Source organism: Anas acuta, chromosome W (genome assembly GCF_963932015.1).
Source record: "Anas acuta chromosome W, bAnaAcu1.1, whole genome shotgun sequence".
Lineage (NCBI taxonomy): Eukaryota > Metazoa > Chordata > Aves > Anseriformes > Anatidae > Anas > Anas acuta.
In genome coordinates, this window is record NC_089016.1 from 3,493,373 (window position 1) to 3,516,885 (window position 23,513).

The window sequence follows — 23,513 nt, forward strand, 5'->3', positions numbered from 1 at the left end:
GCTGTGCAAAGTCAGGCAGGGCAAACAGCTGGCCCGCTTTCCTTGTGGGAGCAGGAATGAGGAAGTTAAATGTAAAGTTTTCACTGAAGCGAAAGCAGAATCCTTCTCATGAAACAGGTTGTAAGGTGTGTTTGGTTTGGTTTCTTTCTTTGTGTTTTTTCACCTCTTTGCAGAACTTTCCCATGCTTCGAGGCACAGAGTCACTCCTGTTTCGTTTGTAGGACCGCCAGCCTTTGCTGGAGCACTCATATAGCAGAGACATGTAGAAGTGCCCTAGATGACAGAGATGGCGATCCTGCTCCTAGCTGCTTGTTCACATCCTAATGTCTCTTCCCTGACTTTCTGGTGCGCAAAGACGCGGCAATAGCAGCTTTTGCAGTTTTCCCGATACCAGCAAGCCATTTACCTTCAGTTATTCGGCGTATTTCATCCATCTAGATTAAGGAGCATGCAGCAGAAAGTCTCAGGTAAACCGGAGTCTGATGGCTTCGTCTTCTCCCAAGTTTCCAGTCCCAAGGAGTCCTGTGGCAGACCGTAAGCGGCGGCTGTCCCTCTGGAGGCTGTTTGTCTGCAGCTTTACAACCCCGCTGTGATTCCTCAGGCCGAACAAGGTCGTTTTGTTGTGACCTGTACTTGACACCCGTGTGCTCCAGAGTTCCCTTTTTGTTTGGGGAAAGTGGGAAGTGGCCCTTTTCTCTGCTGAGCCTTCCTGAGTCATCTGCGTAGGGACTTGACACCAGAGCTCCTAGCCTAAACACACTTATCTGTTTGGCTGGCACTGGAGCATCTGCTTGCTTCCTTAGAGACACCCAACAGCTAACTTCTTAGAAGCAATTGTTGATCACTTCCCATAGTAGGAGGAAAATAACTTTCAAACTACTACAAAATTCCTTCCTGCAGTTTCCTTGCTCTGGTTTAGCCACTTGCTTCTGCTGAATTTCACTTCTTGAGTGCGTTTTTTCAGCCTTGTATGACTGATACGAGCCAGTTCTGCCCTGCTGGCAGCCTGCTGCAGGTAACGTAGTGCTTCTCAGTGTCTGCTGTCTCACTGACTTGGGATGCTTTTGTAGGAGCCAGAGGATGGTCAGGGTTCCTGGTCCATTGTTCCTGGCTGTGCCCTTGTTTGAGACAAGGTGAAGATAAAAGAAGAGCTGATAAAGAATAACACGAGTACACGGCACTGTGCTTGTTGCAGAGAAGTCATCAAATAAATGCATAACTATGTGTACAGAGGTCTCCTGAGTTATTCCACTCTTTCCTTTCTTAAGCCTCCCGGAGGAAAAACATTAAACATCACTGTGGCAGACCAGGCTGGTCTCATCAAGCTTTAGGTCTTGTTTCATCTCTGCTGGGTCTGGGGAATAAAAAACGTCTTCAAGAGTTGTTTCAGATGCCTGGATTCAAACTTGTGCTAGGGCAAGCATCTCGTGAGGCCCCTTTCTCTCAGCACGGAGAACAGGAGGAAGAAAAGCATTCTCCCACGTGCCCTTACCAGTGCCCTCCTCTAACTTCTTCATGCCTTTGCTGTTACCTTGAGCAAACACTAACTAAGATCTTAGTCAAGTTAGTGCCGGGAAGCAGAAGAATCTTGTCTATTTTCTGACTTTGGAGTGAAATTTCATTTGATGTACTCTTGCTGGAACTTCATTTTGTAAACAGAACGACCCCCCACTCAAGGATATCACAGCTTCCCTCCCGTACTAAAAATGATAGTACTCACCCTTGTAGGAGCAGCAATGTGAAGAAGGTCAAGGGCAGTAAGAAGGGTTCAAAGCTTTGATATAACAAGCATTACACTTTTTTTTGACAGAGCTCCTAATAAGCATCTTTAGCAAGGTCTGGAGATGGGAGAAAAACTCGAACTAGATTTTAATTCTAGGATGTATAATGTCAAGCTTGACTGTTCCTCTGAACAGTCAGTTGAATTTATTTTTTTTTAATTTAATTAGTTTAGTTTTTTTAATTTAAATTCAATTGAATTTAAAGTTTTGAATTTAAATTCCAATTGAATTTATTGAAAAAAATTCCAATTGAATTTAAAGTTTTTTGTTGTTGTTGTTTTTCACGAAACACTAAGTTTATGTGAAAGGTTTTGCTGCAATATCTTTTTGCCAAGGATATTAAGCTTAAGTTATCCACAAGAAAATGGTGGGGAGAGGGAAGCTTTAGTTTTGAAAGCTTTTTTTTTTTTTTTTTCTCTCCAGGTTTTTCTTGAGCACAGCAGCGTTTCAGTGTCTGCCTGCCATTAGTTGCCCCACTACCAAGTCAGGAGGGTTAATTAAACTTGCGTGAGGAAGAATTTCTTTATCTGAATCTACGTGGTTCACATAAATATATTCTTATTTCCTTCTTTCCCTAGGATTATTCTTCTACCAGTAGTGAATGTTTCAACGGACACCGTTTAAGATCAATGAGAAAAAGCATGCTGCGGTGTTCGGTCTCCAGCTTTGAAGAAAGTATGGCGATACTGAGGGGAACTGTCAACAGAAGACGCTTTTCAAGGTACTGTATTTCTATATGTTCAATCTCTGTTCGATTTGTAGATTGAAAAGCAAGAGAGAAAGCATGTGCAGTGAGTTGTGGCCTGATAAACCTCCGGCTAAAATCAGCAAAGGCCTATGAGCATGCTGATGGCGTACCAGCACCTTAAAGCTAGAATCCCTCTTCTCAGTGAAAGTCTTTTCTACAAAAACATATGTTTTTTTCCCCAACCCCTTTGAGGTGTTGTTGTGGTTTAACGCGGCCGGCAGCTAAACACCACACAGCCCTTCTCCAACCCTCCCACCTCCCTCTCTGGGATGGGGGAGAGAAACGGGAAAGTGAAGCCTGCGAGTTGAGATAAAGACAGTTTATTAAGACAGGAAAATAATAATGATAATGATGATGATAATAGTACTGCTAATAGTAATGTGTACAAAACAAGTGATGTACAATGCGGTTGCTCGCTACCCGCTGACCAGTGCCCAGCGTAACCCCTAGCAGCCCGGCTGCCCCGCCCTATCCATGGTGCAGCGTGTTGCCATAAGGCAGAGCTACAGGCTGGGAGATGAGTGGTTGGAGAGCTGCCAGGCAGAGAAGGACCTGGGAGTGATGGTGGACAGTCGGCTGAATATGAGCCAGCAGTGTGCTCAGGTGGCCAAGAAGGCCAACGGCATCCTGGCTTGTATCAGAAACAGCGTGACCAGCAGTGCTAGGGAGGTGATTGTCCCCCTGTAGTCGGCTCTGGTGAGGCCGCACCTCGAGTACTGTGTTCAGTTTTGGGCCCCTCGCTACAAGAAGGACATCGAGGTGCTTGAGCAGGTCCAGAGAAGGGCGACGAAGCTGGTGAGGGGCCTGGAGAACAAGTCCTACGAGGAGTGGCTGAGGGAGCTGGGCTTGTTCAGCCTGGAGAAAAGGAGGCTCAGGGGCGACCTTATCGCTCTCTACAGATACCTTAAAGGAGGCTGTAGTGAGGTGGGGGTTGGCCTGTTCTCCCATGTGCCGGGTGACAGGATGAGGAGGAATGGGCTAAAGTTGCGCCAGGGGAGTTTGAGGTTGGATCTTAGGAAGAACTTCTTTACCGAAAGGGTTGTTAGACACTGGAACAGGCTGCCCAGGGAAGTGGTGGAGTCACCATCCCTGGAAGTCTTCAAAAGACGTTTAGATGTAGAGCTTAGGGATATGGTTTAGTGGGGACTGTTAGCGTTAGGTCAGAGGTTGGACTCGATGATCTTGAGGTCTCTTCCAACCTAGAAATTGTTTGTGTGATTTCTGTGTGCATAGAATTCTTTGGCCAGTTGGGGTCGGCCATCCTGAATCTGTCCCCTCGCAGCTGTTGCTGTGTGCCAATTCTGATTGCTAGTAGGACAGTGAGACACCAAAAGGTCCTTGGCTTGTTGTAAGTACTGCTCTGTGTTATAAGTTGCCCCCTTAATTAATTTTCAGAGAGCATTGCATTAATAATAGAAAGGAATTTATTGAGTAAGCAACAGCAAGCAAAACAGCGCTGGGCGGCCGGGGAGTCTCGGCTCTGCCAAAGGCGCGCACCTTACCCCCCCCCAGGGTCCTTTTTTATATCTTGGTGATTTCAGGATTACGCAGCACATCTTGGTGTACTCTGCGACTGCGCGCACTGTTGCTAGGGGGTCGTCTCTGTCCCTCTGGTGGTCGTGAAGATGAAGGCCGTAGTCTTCCTCGGCGTTGTGGTTCAACTTCTTTCTTTATTTGGTCATGTTGGCCCAGCGTGAGACAGGGAGGCAGGGTGTTGATACACTAGTTTAACAACTTATCAGGAGATGGTTACATGAACTTTGCAGCTGTGTTTTCTGAACAAAAGAGGCTACTGAGATGCAGAAGGAGGGAAGGGGAGAGGATTCTCTTTTTTGTTACATTAAGCAATGGAATTTTCATAGTGTCTAGCTAAGCATTATACAGCTCCTTACTTCAGCAGGAAACCTTTGCAACTCCCGCTCCTCAAACAGAACTCTTTGTTTTATAATACAAAAGACAATGAACAAACATCTATGGTGTCTGTATTACAATCCCTCCTTTTTCTTTTAGTTACTCATTTTGTTCATTGAATCTCTGCAATGCTTGGCTACTAAGAACTAATGTTTCCTCGATTTCTTCATTAGTACTTACTGGCTCATATTTGGCACGTATAAGCATTAGATGTGCCGCTTCTAAACGACCTTTTACAATTGCAATCAGTTTATTAAAAATACATGGCCCGAAAGTTAGCGCTATTATTAAGAACAACAAAGGTCCTGTTATTGTTGATAATAAAGTATTAAGCCAAGGTGAATAATTAAACCAAGATTCATACCAGCTCTGTCGGGCTTCATTCTCCCGTTTCCTTTTTTTTTTTTTTTTTTTTTCAACCCTTCCCTGGGTCTTGCCATTGTATCTCTTACCTCTCCAGTGTGATCAGCATACACACAGCATTCCTCTTTCAGGGCTGCACACAGCCCGCCCTGTTGTAAAAAATACCAAATTTAATCCCCTACGATTTTGTAACACTACCTCTGAAAGCGATCTGATAGATTTTCCAGGGCCGAGATGGATTGTTCAATTTGGGTCAGGTCCTTGTCCTCAGCAATGTGTAAGAAGCAAATTCTTGATTTTGTTTAACCAATGAGGCTACCCTGGTCCCCACTCCAGCTCCTTCCAGGATTATTAGGGTGGCCAAAGTTAGAGCCATGAATGGTTCCCGTCTTTCCAGATGATGACTTGCCACTGTGTGCTGGGTATACATACAATCCTCAGGGTGGTATAGAATCCTTGGTATAATTATCACCTGTATACAAAAATCACGAGACGCATTAAAGAGTTTTAGTGATAGACAAGGAGTTATGCCCACTGACGAACAATCCCACCTAGCCTTGTTGGCTGGGATTAGCCACTCGGTTGATTGTTTTCCATTCTCCATGATATTACATAGGTGACACTTCCCACTAGGAACCATGCCCACACACCTACCACCTCCAGTGACTTGTGTTAGTGTTACCCTTATGTCTTTTCCCCAACTGCATTGTAGAGGGTTGTTCTCGTTTGTGTGGGAGGGCTCCCCAGGATTCCCGATAGCATCATAATATGAAGGCCTTATACTAAAGCATAATCAACAGTGTTTTGTTACATTTGGGTTTGTTTTGTTTAATAATTGGTAGCTGGCATTCATGACCCCCCCATATGTTATTCTCAGCTATGTTATCATTCTCGGCTTTACCTGAGCTCGTAGGGCTGCCGAGGGTTGGCACTGTAGTATTTTCCACAGGCTGGATTCCCTGGACATTTTCTGACAATATCTCATTTGGTCCTACTGCATGGGGCCTATCAGCATCCTCCTTTTTATTAGTACGAGTCCTCCCCTATCTGTTCTGTGTTTGTAAAATCTGACACCTCACATTTTTCCTAGTACCCAGCTAGTATCGTCCAAGTTTGTTATATATATAGAACCTTGCAAACTTTTTATTTCCATGGAAGGTTCCTTTATACCCTATACCATGCCCTCACCACCTGTAACGGGGACCTGCTTGTTGGTTACAACCTTGCGGCCCATATCCCACTTGTAAGAATTTATTCCGACCAGCCCCGAGTGTCCAGTCCATAGCAATGGTTTCACACCCCCAGTATGCACAATAATACATGTTCGGGTAATTACAGTACCCCTTTCCTGGGTTAGAACTTGGGCAGAAATAAAATCCTGATCGGTTAAAGCATGGCTGCACTGACACCAGGTCACATAATGTGATGCGGAAACTGGGAGCACCTGCTGTCGTTGTTTGCTGGATGATGAATTAATCCTCCCATCTGATCAAGCTCCATTTAAAAGGCTGATGGGGATGCGCAGACTCATAGCTGACCAAAGCGATGATACTGACTCCCATGTATCGTAGGAGGTGGTCAGAGCCCATCTAAATTGTCGGCCCCTCAGTCCCCCACCGTTTTCACTTCTCTGCCTCGCTTGTCAGTTCGGTTGCAGCGAACTACAAGGTATCGGTTCTTCTTGGCAGCAGCAGTGTTCTTCAGGGGAACCTACTAGGGAGCCTTTGAAACAGGGCCTCCTCCCCTTCCCACGATACACAAATAATATAAAATACTTATTGAGTCTGTCTTAGTGTCAGCTTCAAGTCGTCAGGGCCTGGAGCTGCCTCCCATTTACCTTCCCAGATTGGGCCTTTCACACGGCTGGCATGCGTCCATCCTTTCTCCGCAGTTCAAATAGCCGTTTCTGTGGTAAGCAAAGTAACATAGGGGCCTTCCCCATCGTGGTGTTAAAGCAGTCTCTTTCCAAGTCTTAATTAGAATTGAGGGTGATCAAGTGGCAATTCCAAGTCATAGAGTATACCATATAGCATTTCAAAAGGAGAAATTCCTACATCAGTTCTGGGCTGTGTCCATATGTTTAACAGTGCAAGGGGTAAGCATTTTACCCAAGAAGCCTTAGTTTCCAGCACAAGTTTTGTTAGTTGTTTCTTAATTTCACCATTCATTCACTCTTCCTTTCCAGAAGAGGAGGGGTGCCAGGGGCTGTGAAAATCCCACTCAATCTCTAAGGCCTGCTGTAATCCTTGCAGTAAAGCTTTACACCCATCCAGTCACGTGGTCAATTAGGGCAAACAAGTAACTCAGTAAAGTCTACCTGTATACTTAGGAAAGGTCAAAGCCCTGGCTCCCGTCCCCCTCTAGATAGGTTACAGAAGGCCTTTTTATTTACCTTTTGACATATAGTACATCCTCTGCATGTGTGCTTCTCTAAAGTATGTATTCCTACACAGACATGCTTTCTTAGAACAACATCACACATTGCTTGCACCTCCCAATGACTCTTCTGATGTAAAACAGTTAATATTTGCCTCATTATCACTTTATTCAGCATTTCTCTCCCATCAGGGAGTATCGATTTTCCTTAAAATGATCCACATATTTGTAACATTAATACCTCCTTGGGAGGTTGTAATTGCTCCAAAATCTTTTTTTAGAATTTACCCAAATAGATAGGTGGCCCTGTAAACCCCTGAGGTAAAACTGTCCACCTATATTGTTGCTTCCGCCCCCATTTCAGGGTTTTTCCAGTCAGAGGTGAATATACATGTATGTTTGCTCTCAGGGCCAGAGAGCACTCCATTAATAACACTGTTATTCCAGTCTAACAATTTACTAGTTGAATGCCCAATTTAATCATCAAATCCCTTCCCAACAAGTTAGTCTCTGCCTTGGATACATACAATAATTGCCCAGTGATCATTTTATCCCCTAGTCTCAGCTTGGTATCCCCCAAAAGTGGCACTGTTATCCCAGTCCCTTCTACCCCCATCATATTTAGGATTTCATTAGTTAAATTAATCCCTGATACTTTACAAGTAACAGCAGTTGGGAGAGCAAGAAACCCCCCCCCCGCAGACACCAAAGTCAGTGCAGAAGGAGGGGGAGGAGGCGCTCCAGGCGCTGGAGCCGAAGCCCCCCTGCGGCCGCTGGAGAGGCCCCTGGAGGAGCAGGCTGTTCCCCCCTCCCCGATGCTTGGGAAACTGAACAAACACCACAGCAAATATGCAAATATACCAAAACTTCTAGACTGTTACTTAGATAATGCCTACATCACCTTTCCCTGCTCATTCAACTTCGAATACCTTTAACACTTTCAACAAACCTTTTAACACTTCCTTTATCTTTCTCTAGCCTTTACTTTTCTAATGCCGACATCAAAGGCTCAGTCAGGGGCCAACTTAATTCTGTACCTTTTCCCTCCAAGATGCTGAAACAACATCAATATACAACATTTCATCCTGTTTTCCTTCTTTCCACAAAAACAACATTGACTGTAATATGGTGTTATAATTAGTAGTTCCATTTAGGAGCCACTCCGCTCCATCCTCTAGTTTATAAAGTGGCCACCACTGATTACAATATTTGGTAAGAGTTCTTTTACTCTCTGTACCCTCTCATCCCACTATATCCCTCCGATGTGTTAGTATACATCCTAGGAGGCTTTTCCTCAGAATTTCTTTGCTTTGAACTTTTCCTATTGTAATCTACAGTGGTTAATATTCCACCGTTTTCCTAGAAGCTCTTTACTAGTCAATCCCAATCCCTCCAAAATCCACAATATATAGATACACAAGTAAAATCAGACCACTGTAAATTAATTGCCTGTAGACAATTACACTGGGAACATTTAAACCTGATGAGCCGATAATATGCCTGGGCAAATTTTGTTCCCTTAGACATACACCTCAATGGCAGTTCTTATATTTACATATTTACATATTAACATAGGTATAAAAGAACACTTTAACAAAAATGCCCGGGCTTTTATATATACAATATGCAATGTACAGTTATTATTCCAGTTAGAATTATTCCTCAGCAGCTGGAAACATTGTGCCAGTTGCCATTAAAGCTCGCTTACCCTCCTTCTGTCTCTTTCTTAAAATCTCGGACGTCCCTGGAGTTAATAGGGATGGCCACATATTCCTAGTCACTGGTCCCTGAACGCTAGAGTCAGAGTCGCTATCAGAGTCTCCCTGGGGTTGCGGATTAGGAAGCCCGGGAGTCGGAGGGGCTGCAGGTGGGGGTGGTGGAATATAGGGAGACAGTGGGGCTGGGATCTCTAATTCTCGGTTTTTCTTGTGCCTCCCGTTCCCTCCTTTTTCTTTTAGAGGATATAAATTGGCTCGAGTTTTCGAGCTGATCCACAAATGTGTATATTCACTTTCTTCCAAACTAAAAGGTTCCTTTGAGTTTACATAAATATTTAGGGCCTGGCAAACCCAATCTTCAAAGGACCCAAATACGGGCCAGTAAAGGTGGTCTCCTCAAATCTGTTTACCACCCCAAACTTCAACACAATAATGTATCATTTTTACTTTATTCCTTCCCCGCCTAAAAGGGGAATCCTCCCAATTATTAATCATTAATCCCAGGGTAACCTAACATCAGACGTTACCCCGCCCATGGGAACAGAAGGCTTACTCTTCTGTCCCATCTTCTGGAGCGCCTTCACACACACACACACAAATCGCTTCCCCCTTTTTGTGGCCCAGTCCCTCGCGGGATGTGGGAACCGCACCACCGAGGGGTCCGCACTCGCTTCGTCCGCAATTGGACGTCTCACAACGCTACGCTCCAGGATACCCAACCCCAACCGAACGGATCACCGGCCTATACTTACTCACTCCTGAGTCTTCGTTCGGTCTTCGTGCACAAAGATTACTAGGGGTTGCCGGCTTTATTTGCTTGCTGCCGAATTTAGGGTTCGTCGGTGAAGGATTTGAATGAAAGTAGTCCTAGCGAAGGCCGCTGAAATCAGCGGGGCGCCCTCTCCTAAGGTCTTTCAATCAGATTGCCTTCATCCGAGTCACGGCACCAAATTTGTTATAAGTTGCCCCCTTAATTAATTTTCAGAGAGCATTGCATTAATAATAGAAAGGAATTTATTGAGTAAGCAACAGCAAGCAAAACAGCGCTGGGCGGCCGGGGAGTCTCGGCTCTGCCAACGGCGCGCACCTTACGCCCCCCCAGGGTCCCTTTTTATATCTTGGTGATTTCAGGATTACGCAGCACATCTTGGTGTACTCTGCGACTGCACGCACTGTTGCTAGGGGGTCGTCTCTGTCCCTCTGGTGGTCGTGAAGATGAAGGCCGTAGTCTTCCTCGGCGTTGTGGTTCAACTTCTTTCTTTATTTGGTCATGTTGGCCCAGCGTGAGACAGGGAGGCAGGGTGTTGATACACTAGTTTAACAACTTATCAGGAGATGGTTACATGAACTTTGCAGCTGTGTTTTCTGAACAAAAGAGGCTACTGAGATGCAGAAGGAGGGAAGGGGAGAGGATTCTCTTTTTTGTTACATTAAGCAATGGAATTTTCATAGTGTCTAGCTAAGCATTATACAGCTCCTTACTTCAGCAGGAAACCTTTGCAACTCCCGCTCCTCAAACAGAACTCTTTGTTTTATAATACAAAAGACAATGAACAAACATCTATGGTGTATGTATTACACTCTGCAGCAATTGAAACATTGGGGTGGTATCAGCACTCTTCTAAACATCCTTTCACACATCCTAAGCCAAAACATAGCAACCTACCCGCTACTAGGAGAACTAACTGTCCTAACTGAAACCAGGACATGTATCTTTTCCACTTGGGTGCTATTGCTCATAATTTTGAGAATTCAACATGAGCAAGCTAGGAAATGTGGGTACATGGGAACCGCATGTATCTGGTACACAACAGACTTGGGATCTGGATCCTCCGTGAGGCCTACAGGCTTCTCTTTGTATACCATGGAGCACTGGCTTGTAAACGTGGTGAAATTTCCCATCCTTGATGGGTCTAATACAAAAAGTCTCTTCTCCTTTCTCTCCCCTGTCCTCTTTCTTAATGTAGGCAGTCGAGAAAGCCGAAATTGGAACAAAAAAAAGAATACAACACAGGTAAGTGGCTGTAACTCCCCGGGATACCGATTTATGCTGGTTACTGAAGAGGATGGCACTTGGTCACTCCATCGCTTTCATTTGGCCCCAAAGCCTTCTGTAGTCAGCTGAATTCACTCATCAGTGACTTTTCTGTGAAGAGAGGTAGGTGCAAATAGGAGATTTTATGAATTCCTTGGGGAGGGAGCAGTGTGAATTGCAGCTTCGTAGGCACAAAGCAAACTGTTCTAATTGTGCAAAGTAAATTGATACTTGGTAAGTTTAAACTTAGTTTTATAGTTGGCAACCACAAAACTAAACCTTAGCTGTGATCCTACCACCACAGTGGTGTAGCTCTTCCCTTCCCCTTGTCCTCTTGGCTCTTTTAATGACAGTGCAAGCAACAAACCTGTGCCAAAGGGTGCTGTACGGTAAACAATGGGCAGGCTTTTTTCTAAAAAGCACGAGTTTGAGTTATCTGGTGTTTGGGTGTTTCTCTTGAAACGATTCTTACCTCTTTGAGCTGTCAGATCATAATGCAGGAAATGAAAGTGCTGCATGCATAAACGGAGTAATAAAACATACACCTCTTAGGAAGAGGCTTGCAATGTAATAGTGGTTTTTTTTGAGCACTGTTAGATACAGTTTGACATGAATGGAGTGAAAACACCTTAGAGAAAGGTGTAGATTGTTCTCACTTTTCCAAGACAGAAATAACTGGAGTAAATTTCCCTCCTGCATGGAACAAAAGTTGCACGTTTGTTTTTGTCTGGCTAGCTTTCAGTCTCTTTAAAAATTTCTCTACAGGTCACAGTTTTAAGTAGACAGTTTAAACGTGCAGAGCGATAAATAAGTGGAATGCAGTGGTTGTGTCAACAACTTCTGATCTGAAATTTAAAGAAAAATCAATCCACTTCAGGGTGCCTTTTTTGTTTGTCTGTTTACATTTTACAAGAGCAACGGTGAAATAAGGAGAATCCCATCTTGACTGTTTCAAAATACTTTTTCTGCGTTTCAGTCACCAGAACATTGAGGAGTAGAGCTGGTGCAAAAACTATGAGACAAGTCCATGGAGAAAACAGGGACTTGGAGCTGCGCCGCAGCTGTAGAGTCCGACGCAGTCGGTACTCTACTACTAACTCGTCCATTCTATTTGACAAACTTATAACAAAGTAAGTCATCTTTTCTTGCAGACCTCTTAAAATGATCTTTCTTAGCAAGCCTTTGCACTATGGCATGATGTTGGCCTTGACTTGCTCTTTTTTTTGACAGGAAAGAGGTATGGCTGCTCCTGGCATTGAGAGTTCAATTCGTTGAGTTTTCCCCATTTGGCAGTTTTCTTAGCATCAGAAGTGCCGTCATTTTTAATGAACTTTTTGTTCCATACTCACAAAAGTGAATGTAATGCTTGGTTAAGAAACTGAGGACGGTTTGATACAGTCAAAGCAAAGTAGTCCTAGCGATTCTGCATTTCTGTCCACGGTTGATTTCTGTTTCTGAAGCCAAAATTGTTTTCTGCTTCAGAATTTGCTTTCCTTTCATTTCATCATTTTCTACAACACAAAACTTAGATTCCCATGTAGAGAAGAACAAACAGCCTTTCCTTGGTTAACAAAAAATGGCTTAATGCTACTGTGCAGAGCAACTTAAGTAGGATTAAAAGTTGACATAATTTTTTTATAACATCTTACTAGGATGTCAGAATTCTTATTTTCCTCCTGCATTTAAATATATATATATATTTTAAATGTGCTCAGTAAGAGAGGAAAATAAACCTGAAAACAGCGTATGTTTGCAAATCCTCAAAAGCTTGTTCTTAAATCTCTATGAAAACTAAAGATTTGACCTAATGTTTTGGTAACGTCTAAAATCTTGGCTAAGTGTCAATGACTTTTGCTTTGTGCGTACTACATTAAAATCTCTTATTGATTGTGTGTGCTGTTTTATTTTTTCATACATGCCTAACTTTGCTCTTACATGTCAACTTTGTATCTTAGTACTGCGGAACTTGTGCTACAAAAAATGGATGAAATGGAGCAGATGCGTAGATGCCAAAGATGTTGGGAAGATGTTGAGGTACAAATGACAGAGCAAATACTCCGTCAGTTTGCCATTTTTGTAGAGTATTTCACGTAGGGAAGTAACTTAGTTGTAATTTTAATTGAACTGAAATAACCTCCTTCCAAAGAATAGTGTGGTCTAAACTACCATTTGGTCTTGCTCTCTGGTTATATCTTCATGTCTTACTGATACGGTTGTGCTCCAGATGTCTTTTAAGAGTGGAGGAAGCATCTTCTGCAGAAGATGTGGGATAACGGGGAGATGCTGAAATGCATGTCTTCCACTCCAGTTTCTGAATTGCCTTCTGCTTTTTGAATGGACGCTGTTTACAAACAGCTGTTTCGGACTTGGGTTTTTACTCCAAATGTTACTAAAAGCTCTGCCTGGGGGACTGAATATGCAAAAAGACTGGTGCTTTCCATCAGCTTGGCAGTTTAAGCTGTTCAGCTTTTTATCCTTAACTCCTAAATCATATTTCTCGTCATGCTCAGGAACGCACTTACTTGGAAAGCTTAACAAAAGGCAGTGCATAGCTTCCTGTGTTGGTCACTCACTCGAATTTTGATTCCTGTTAACATTTTTTTTTCCTGAGAGCTCACAAAGAATCTCCAGTATCATGTAGCTTTAGTCATCTGTTACAGGCAAATGGAGCTGTTTTCTTTAATTGACCTAACTTGCATTTTAGAATTCTTCCTTGGCTGCAAACTGCTCCCAGAGTTTTCAGGAACTTGAAGCCTTTCAAATTTCCAGCTGAATGAACTGATGGCTACTTTATGCATATTTGTTTGTGTGCTGGCCTTGCCTGAGAGCTTAAATAAACCCCTGTCTCTAGAGGAACCCCTGTTAAAGTTGTATGCAGCAATCATACTTCCTCTGTCTTAGTTTTGCTCTATTAAATTCAACTATTTTATTAAATTACTGTTCTTTTGAATGATAGGCACATCATTTTAAAACTTCCCGATAACCTACTTTCATAGCTTTTAGTTTAGCTCTGAATTCCCTTTTTTTTCTCTCAAATCACAGAATGGTTGAGGTTAGAAGGGGCCTCTGGAGGTCACTTGGTCCAACCCTCCCCTGCTCAAGCAGGGACACCTAGAGCTGGTTGCCCAGGGCTGTGAAATGAATCCAGAATTGTCCACAGTACTTTTTATTAGCATCTCTCACACGCCTGTATGATTTCTTTTGGTATGTCTGCTAGAAAGGTAGTTCTTTTTCCCTGGTTCTGTCACGCTGTAGGTTATTAACCTCTGATTAACTAATGCACTCAGTTGTGTATCTGGGCAAGTATTTAACCACTGCATGTACTGAGCCCTGGTTTAGAGCAGAAATTCTTGTTACTGATTGTGGGTGCACGCAATCATATTCCCATTCTCTCCTCTTGTGCAATAATTTATTTTTTGTGTGTATACGGGGTGCCTCGATAATGTTACTGTGTAAGCATCAACAGACAGACGTGTCTGTCAGTGGATGTACGTGTATGCACGTCTGTTTTTCTGCACGTTTGTGACCGATCTTTCTTGCTGCTTGGAATTAGGAGAACCTTGATATCTTCACCTGTGTGAAGTCAGACTTTGAAAGAACTGGACCTGGCAGTCCAGATGAGGTTGGTGAGTTCTGGTTTTAAGTTTTCTTTACTCTGTTCTAACCAAAAGCCTTAAACAATTGAAAGAAGCTAATCTACTGGGTGTTTGTCTTCTGTAAAAATTCTGTGTTGCTATTGACTTCACAAGCCTTAGTATGAGCTCTAGGGCTGTACTGTAGTGAGCTGAAAGGTGAAAAAAAAAAACACCAAAAACAACAGCGCTTTTCCAAACTGCTTACAAGATAAAAGGCAACAGATGGTTGTAGACAGGTGGGAATGGAAAGAAATGGACAGCATTACTATTACTCAGCATGCGAAACGGTGATACCGCTACAGCAGGAGCGTGACAGTTTTCATGGTTTTGAGCAGCACAGCAAGAATTTTCAGGAAGCAAGGTAGATAGGCTGCCAGATGTTTATGAAAAGCTCCTCCCAAGCGTGAAGCTCAGCAGGAGGGAGGATAGCGTTGTGCGTTTCTGCGTTTAGGAGGCAGTCACCGTAAGCTGCTGTCAGGGCCTGTAATTAGGAGCTGTCATCTGGGTACTCAGTGACTTGTGGAATGAGGTTAAGCCACGAAAGGCCGTATTAACTTGGAAGTGATGGGAAAACTTACAGTTTTTAAGAAGAATGTTAGTTGTGATTAAGGCAGTAAATTAGATCATCCTCGTAGGAGCTTTCTAAACAGATCAGAACAGGGCAAGACTGTACTTAAGGACCGAAAAGGGTGTTGCAGTAGATGAGCTGACAAGTTAGATTATGTGATAGAGCTCACCTGCACACCTGCAAAGGAGCTCAGAGAGACAGTGACAGGAGGCTGAGCCCCAGAAAATACTTTGCTCCTCTCTTCAGAGGCCCAGAGGAGCAGAGAGATGCACAGTGGCAGGTGGGAACCCGAGGGAAGTTCTTCGGAGGAAGAATGGCTGGGCCATGGACTAGTAAGGGAGAAGCAGAGTTGACTCCTTTGGAGGTTTAGTTAGGAAAACATTAGCTCAAAGTCTGAATAAGAGTAGCTTGAATACAAGGCGGGGGCCAGTCTAGAGGGAGAAGCTTGGTTAAAGTGTGTGGGTTTCAGGGAGCTGTGCGGTAGAGGCTTGTAGAGAGGAGTTTTAAATAGCACGTTGAATGGGAAATGAGCCCGGGGCAATTAATTGATGATCAAAATGCAAACTACAATTTTAAATCAGGAAAGAGCTAGAATATACTTTTATAATGAAAAATACGCCAGAAAAGAGTGAGGAAAGTGTCAGTGTTGTTACAAAGGAAGTTACTGGAACAAAGGAAAGGGTTAGTGGAGCACTAAAGCAGAGAAATTCATGCTTTTGTGATAGAAGTGTTGGAACACCAAGGACTGGAGATGGTAGTGATCACAAACTCATTTACTGATTGCTCAGTTTTCCGTGTGCTGTCTGTATACCCCATGGCACCTACCTTGCATTCAGAAAGCAATGCAACCTTTGGGGTTAAAAAATAAAAACCAAAGAGGGCGGTGCTTTCCAAGAAAAAAAGATAAGTCCTTTTGGCAAACAGGTAGGTGAACGGAGTATGTACGTTCCTTCCTCGGTGTCCTGCTGTTAACGTGAGAGGATATTCACCAGAACCCAGTAGATAATTGCACTCTGGTTTTTGTGTTTTTTACCATCTTTCATGAAACAACTTCAGGTTACTTGACAGAAGCTAATGGCCTAAGCTTATGTGCATTTGGCATTGTTTTCTCATTGGTGAGCTTCAAGCCTGTGTCTGGCCCATTATTGCTCACAGAATTTGTGGCAGAGCTAGACTTGGACTTAGATTACCATGCTTAGTCTTAGCACTACAGATTATTAAAACCCTTTCCGTTAAACACTTTCTCAAACTAAGAAGTGACTTTCTGAAATAGCTGTTTTCAGAAGATCTGCATCTTAGCTAAGCAATATGACAGAATTTTGCCTGTTGTTAAACACTGAGGCTGACGACAAGTCCATCAGCAGTTTCAGAGAGGACAGAACAACGTCTAGATGCATGCTCATCTGCTAGGATTTGTGATTTCTGAAACGTGACTTGCATAAATTCATCTTAAGGTTTTGCAGGATCCACTGTGTCATTAAAATAATGATAATAATAAAACTTACAGGCATCTGTGTAATGCATTTTGGATTTCATATAATTTGCAAAAGTACTTAACGATTCGGTGTCATTTTGTGGTACAGTACAAACATCAAGAGGAAGTGAGAACAAAGAAAATGACGGTGAAGATGTTCCAAGGCGTTACAACCTTCGATGGAGGAAACCTGTTGACCGCTACCAAGCTCCTATGGAAAGTAGGTTGAACGCACAGTTTCTCTTAAAACCTTATTTCTTGCACATAAGTGAGATAAAATTTTTGAATGCAAATACATGTGTTTGCGCACACAGTTCTGTTTCAGTTCTGTACCTTCATTCTGCACATGAACTTCGCTGTTTTTATCAGACACGTGTGTCCTGTGCCCGTTGTATTTCTTTGCTGTTTGGCGTACTTAGTGCTATGCATCCTTGATATAACAGTAATTAATCACACTTAATAGTCTTGCTCTTGTGATTTTCAGTTCACCTTTAAAAAGGGCGTAGTTTTCCACTTGTACCATGCACTGATGAAAAGCAAAAACGGTTAAAAATTCTTCTGGAATTAGGGATGAGTGAAACACGTGGCATTTTCTTTATCTTTTGATATCCTCCTCTCTTAAATGTATCTGTATCATTATTCTAAATTCTTTCCTTTCAGTAAGACAAAGAGATCGAGAGAGGACTAACTCGGGCCAGCCCTGTTCTGTCAGACAGAAAGAGTCACTTGAAAATGCTGGGTCACAAAAATATAGAAGACGTGCCAGGTTGGTGTATGGCTAGTGATAGCTCTAACTTATCCGTAGAGCTGTCAGTCTCCTTACTGCATAATGCTTCAAAGGGTTTTCAGTTTAGTGGTAATTACAGAGTAAGTTTATGATCGGTACTTTGGTAGTCTGAGGATAGAGAGGAAAGAAATATTTGGAGGGCAGGAGGTGGATACTTTTAAGTTGGTTTCTTTTTTAAATCCAATATTTGTGGGTCGCTGATAAGATGATTATGGAGGTAGTGTCTGAGTTTCTGTAACTGAAATTCTTTGGTTCTGGAACTGAAGCCAGAATCCCCCCTTAAAAATCTTAGTCAGACTATTTAATCTTGAAGGATACAAATTATTTTCTTAAAACCAAAAATAATTTTATTCGATTTAGAGGGAGAGGCTTTATGGAAGTTTTGTTGGATTAAAAAAAAAAAAAAGTTATCACTCAAATACTGACTCTAGTTTCTGTTTGGAATCAACTAATGTTTCTGTATGAAGTTAACCTTAAACAATAAAAGATCTAAATGAAGTCATAAATTGCCTTAGTAATGATAAAGGCTTTTTGGATTCTGTAAGCAGTTAGTGCGTAGAGAATGCTGTTGATTGCCAGATATTTTGTTGAGCATTCTTGAAAGCAGACAGTTGTCACGAGGAAAATCATGTCATGGCCTTTGAAATCAGATTGCTAAGGAGTACAATGGACTGGAAAATAGATCTCAGAGTAAATTTTGAGATAGAATTCCCTTAACTTTTGGTGTTACTTAGTATCTGCTCTATTTTCTTTTTAACTTTCTGGTTTATATGCTGGCTTGCAGACGGAGACATGCAGATGACATCAGTGATTCTACACCCTCTTGCTCATCTCCCTTGCTTAGCACATGTGATACGGAGGAGAGCGGTGAGAGCAGTGAGGACAGCGAGAGCACATCTCCAAGAAGGTTGCTGTCATTAGAGAACAGGGGAGGGATGAATCTCCTTCAAATGAATATTTAGCCATGTTTAAGTTTATCTAAATTTAACTGTGTGAGTTTATGTCAATTAGTTAGGTCTTCTATATATTAATTAATGTTTTCTACATTTGCTTGGCATTATTATGAAAAACAAAAATCTTCGAGTTGCATCTTAAAGAAAAAGAAGCCCTATAACTTCTCCTTAATTCAAATCAGGACTTTTTGAGTGAAACTTCAGAAACAGGACCTAAAGAGAGTTCAGAGGGATCAGAAGAAAGTTGGAGGAAGTCAGGGAGATGCAATGCAAATAGATAGTGCGGTAAGTCTTAAACTAATCATCGTGTCAGCGAGTGTTTCCAGGGATTATGAAAGATCTCAGTGTGCCATCTACAACTACCTTTGTTGATGGTTTTCTCTAAAGCAACTTCAAAAATTGCCCAGAATGTTTCTGTTGTGCTGAGATAATTTCTGATGAAACCTTGATCTAGGTTGCTGCTTTCTTTAACATACAGACTCTGTTGTGTTGAATTTCTCTTTAGATTGGATTTGAGAACGTGGGTGGTCTTTCCGAACACATCGCAGCTTTGAAAGAGATGGTGATTTTTCCCCTCCTGTATCCAGAAGTTTTTCAGCGGTTCAATATTCAGTCCCCCAGGTAACTCATTAAAGTGATAAATCGTAAGTCAGCTGTTTTCAGGAGAAAGTTCAGTTAAGGTATCAATATGCTTCCATGCTTCAACATTTTGGCAACGGTGAACGTTTGTTTTAGTAGTAGCAAAAAGTGGTTTCTTAAAAATGGATAGAATCCAGAATATTTGTAGGTTAAAAATATAAGCAACGTCTTAAAATTTTAAGTTTTACCGTCTGGTGTCTTTAAAAAGTTGGGTTAGTTGGGTTGGAGTGGTTTTGTTCTCAGTTTTATGTACAAGTCAGCTTGATTAGTTTGTAAGCAAGAAGGGATTATCTAGTGGAAGTCAATCGTAATATGTTGCCTGGAAGCCCAATTGTTTTTCCTGCCTACTTTTGTTTTCTTTTTTTTTTCCTCTGAGTGTTAAGGCATCGCTTTTCCTTCCGGCTTTAGGCTTCCTCACGTGCCATCAGCAATAGATGGTCTGAGAGACCAAACCCAGTAACTTAATGCTTTTGAGAGGAGCATTAAATGCTTTACTATCAGATTCTGCATATTGTGAAAGCAAGAATATGCAGTTTATCACTGAAGAATGAAGTGGTGATTCACCATTCAGCCCATTCTCAGATTCTGTGCTGAAGTTTGCCTGTTTGGCTCCAGTTTGCTGTAATCAAACTGTTTGTCAGCAGTTTTGGAAGTGTCCTTCTGGGACAGTATGCTCTCTTTTGAAGGTTTTATACACTTGAGTTACCCCCTTATTCATTTCTTTGGGTGAAAAAAATGAATTTTCTTGTGAAACGTTGTAAAAATGCAGAACTTCTATCTGTTCTGACTCTACCCACACTTCAGCTATTACTGCTGTCTTGTACGTGATGTGTTTTGGTTAGGAAAGACGCTTGTTCTAGAGATGATGGTTGTAGGAGGTACTCATCATGATGTTTTTTTTTCCTATCTGGATCTTTTTTTATTGCAGAGGCTGTCTATTTTATGGCCCCCCAGGAACAGGGAAGACACTAGTTGCTCGTGCACTTGCCAATGAATATAGCCGAAGTGACAGAAAAATAACATTTTTTATGAGAAGTGCTTCGGACTGCATGAGAAAATACGTGGGGGAATCAGAACGCCAACTTCGTGTGTTATTTGAACAGGTAAGGTTGAAATGCACAGTGTGTTCTGTCAGAGTTGAAACCATTATTTTCTGTGGTCAACGTTTTTAAGTAGAACTTGCTTTTTTTGTATTTTGTTATTTTTTTTTCCCACTGAAATGGAAATGCCAGTGTTTCTGCTGTGAATGTCAGCTGTAGGAACTACTGGAACGATTTGCTTCCTGTCACCCGGATACAGTGGGTTGACACAGACTGCTGGCTTCTGTTAGACATGCCAGATACTCCAGTAGCTCTATCGGTAGATGTCCCAGAGGCTGAAGTGAAAAATCTAGTTTAGATGACATTCCAACCATGATGTTTCTGTGCATTTTTCCTTTAAATAATGGTGTTTTACTCTGTGTTTTTGTGCTAGGCCTATCAGATGCGACCTTCAATTATTTTCTTTGACGAGATAGATGGTCTCGCTCCTGTGCGCTCCAGTAAACAAGACCACATTCATAGGTATTACAGTTTTGCACCTACATAAAATCTGCTTGATCTCTGGGGAATGAAAAAAAAAAAAGGATGATGACCTGTTTAATTTACTGTGAACACGTTAATTTATCCTGAAAACTTGTAACTCAATGCCAAAACAGGTGCTTCTAAACGATAGTTGAAACCAATTTACTAAGCCTGATATCAGCATGTGGTCTGTGTTAACTTACCTATTGTTTATGTCTTAAAATGAGTCTTGTCCTTAAAGCTTGTCCTTTTTGACTACTCATGGAAGAAAGTCATGTGGAATGTGACAAAATTTACTGAACCAGTAAGTAAAAATTATATTTTTCTATTAGTTCCATTGTTTCAACTCTTCCGACGCTTCTGGACGGCATAGTTAACAGAGGGGAGATCGTGGTAATTGGAGCTACCAACAGACTGGATTCTATAGATCCTGCTTTACGAAGACCAGGACGCTTTGACAGAGAGTTCCTCTTCAACTTGCCAAATAAAGAGGTGAGAACTGAAATTCAACATTAGTGCTACCATGGCAAAGTCCAACTTTATAGGAAAAAAAAAATTGACAACTTGAACAAGAGAGTGATATGTGGAGACACTGCGTTGTTCCATGGAGGGCAAATCTGGTACTGAATATATATGGTCAAGATGATACCACCAAGTAGTTAGTTCTATAATCAAACCTTTCATTCCCAAAGTTGTACCTGTTTGCTTAATTATTTAGTCCACTTGGGCGCTTTCATCATGAAGTTGTGTTTTTGGTCTCAATCCTTCACTTATGAATGAATAGGGGACGTGTTTGCATTTGATTGTGCCCCGGATCAGTGGTAGTAGTTTGAGTCATAATTATTTTCTTCTTTATAGTAATTGTAGCAATTTGAAGCATTGTGCCAGAAGTGCTTTCTGTGAATTTACTGCCTGAAAAGCAAATGTGATGAAGTAATGAGACTGTCACAATGAAAGCTTGTTAAATTTTAGAGAAGTTTTTTGGACAACAAAGAAATGTTTCTGGATAAATTTTTCATTGCAGTATTTTCCTCTGGGTCCTTAGGTCTCATAGTTTGGAAACTTGTTATTGAAGCTATAAATGCCTTTTCTTTCACTGTAGGTTCCTAGAAAAAAGTCCAGTGTAACAAATAAGAAATATTCAATTTCCTGGTTGACAATGCAGAGTGTATATTAAATAACTGTAAAATACTTGAAAGTTGAGCAAGTAAGAAAAGCGTATTAATAGATGAGGGGTTTTGAGGGAGGACTGTTTTGTTTTTTTTTTTTTTGTTTGTTTGTTTCTTGTTGGTATTTTTAAGGAAAACTTGAGACAAGCTAAAATGCAATGATTTTGCTTCCAGGCTAGAAAAGAAATTTTCAAGATTCATACTCGTGACTGGACCCCTAAGCCACCGGACATGTTGCTTGATGAACTAGCTGAGAAATGCCTTGTTAAGACTGAAACCAAAATGGATTCTTGCTTGTGAGCAAGTTGTAAAGAACCTTAGCTTGTACCAGGCAGTACCCAAGCTCTTGTGCCTTGCTGCACAACTAGTCAACAAGGCAGCTGGCACGCCTTCATAGCGAACAGAGTTAGATGCTTTCATCTATTTACTCTTTGTTGTCGTTCCTCTTGTTGTCTGAGAACGTTAAATGGTTCTGGGGCATCTTCCTCAAGAATATAGTTTTTGATGAGGAGTCTGCTTCAGCTGCATAAGCGCAGGATATCAGGCAGTGAGCAACATGAAACTTCCCTGCAGAACGGTAGCACTTTGAATTCCCTGTTAACCTGTTTGGTTTTGGCATTACAAATTCTTTAAATGTTGCATGTTGTAAACCTGGGCCTTGACTGATGTAACGTTTGATTTTTGTTTGTAAGGATACTGTGGTGCAGATATCAAATCCTTATGTACTGAAGCTGCTCTGTGCTCTCTGCGCCGATGCTATCCTCAGATTTATGCAAGTAGGGAGAAATTGCAACTAGACGTTAATTCTATTAAAATAAAAGCAAAGGACTTTTTCATGGCTCCGAAGAAGGTTGTTCTGGCATCAAACAGGATCGAGGCTTCACCCGTACAAGCACTATCACCCATTTTCAAGCCACTTTTTAAAAGATCAGTAGCGAATATTTTACAAGTTGTGCATAAGATCTTCCCGCATGCACAGCTAGTGCTAAAGGAGGACCGACAGCAAGGTATAACCACAGCATCCACTTCTTTATAATTCTGCTAAAGATTGTTCGTAAGCTCCTTTATTCTAAGGGGGAGAAAAAAATCACCAAGAGTAGCGTACCTTATACGTACACATCAGTGGGACTTGGTACAGCTTTGTAGGGCCTTGTGCCATCTCCTTAGATCTGTGGTGGGATGAACTCTAGGAAATAGCTTTCAGTGTGTGCTCTCAAATGAAGAAAGGGTTTTGGCACTGATTTAGAAGCTGTATTAATGTAAGAGAAAGAGACAAAGGCTATTCAGGGAAGTTAACAAACCTCTTTTGCCTTTCAGACCATTTAAATCCTATTTTACAAGATGATATGTTCGACAGTGATGACGATGCATCCTTGGTTTCTGGAGATGAATTCAAAGATGGAATGCCTGACGGACCAGAGAAAAAACTCCTCTGTTTCAGCAGGTAAAGAAAGACAGATCCCTGTTATGTTTAAATTCTCAGGTCTGATGAGCCTTTGTAAACAGTTCCAGCTGTTAAGAGTGTGAGGGGTGGTAGACGAAGGGGTAACATCAAGTTAGTGTGTAGAAGGGGTGCTTGGTATTCACAAGAAGAAAGGGTGAAGGGACTAAAGTTGTAATGAAGTTGCTCTGAATGACCCAATTGAAAAGCCCAGGCTTCTCTTCCTAAGCCAAAGTGATCTGTAGACTACCAGAACACGTTGACTTAATCCATGGCATTCTTTGAAAGACTCAAGACCACATACATGTCCTGTCTGTCCTTTTAGCTAAAAATACCCCAACTTTATGGGTTTG

The 23,513-nt window shown here is 41.9% G+C and overlaps 1 pseudogene; it reads left to right on the forward strand.

Moving 5' to 3' along the window:
• Nucleotides 1-23,513, forward strand: part of LOC137847506 (ATPase family AAA domain-containing protein 2-like) — a 35,395-nt pseudogene that overhangs the window by 1,098 nt on the left and 10,784 nt on the right.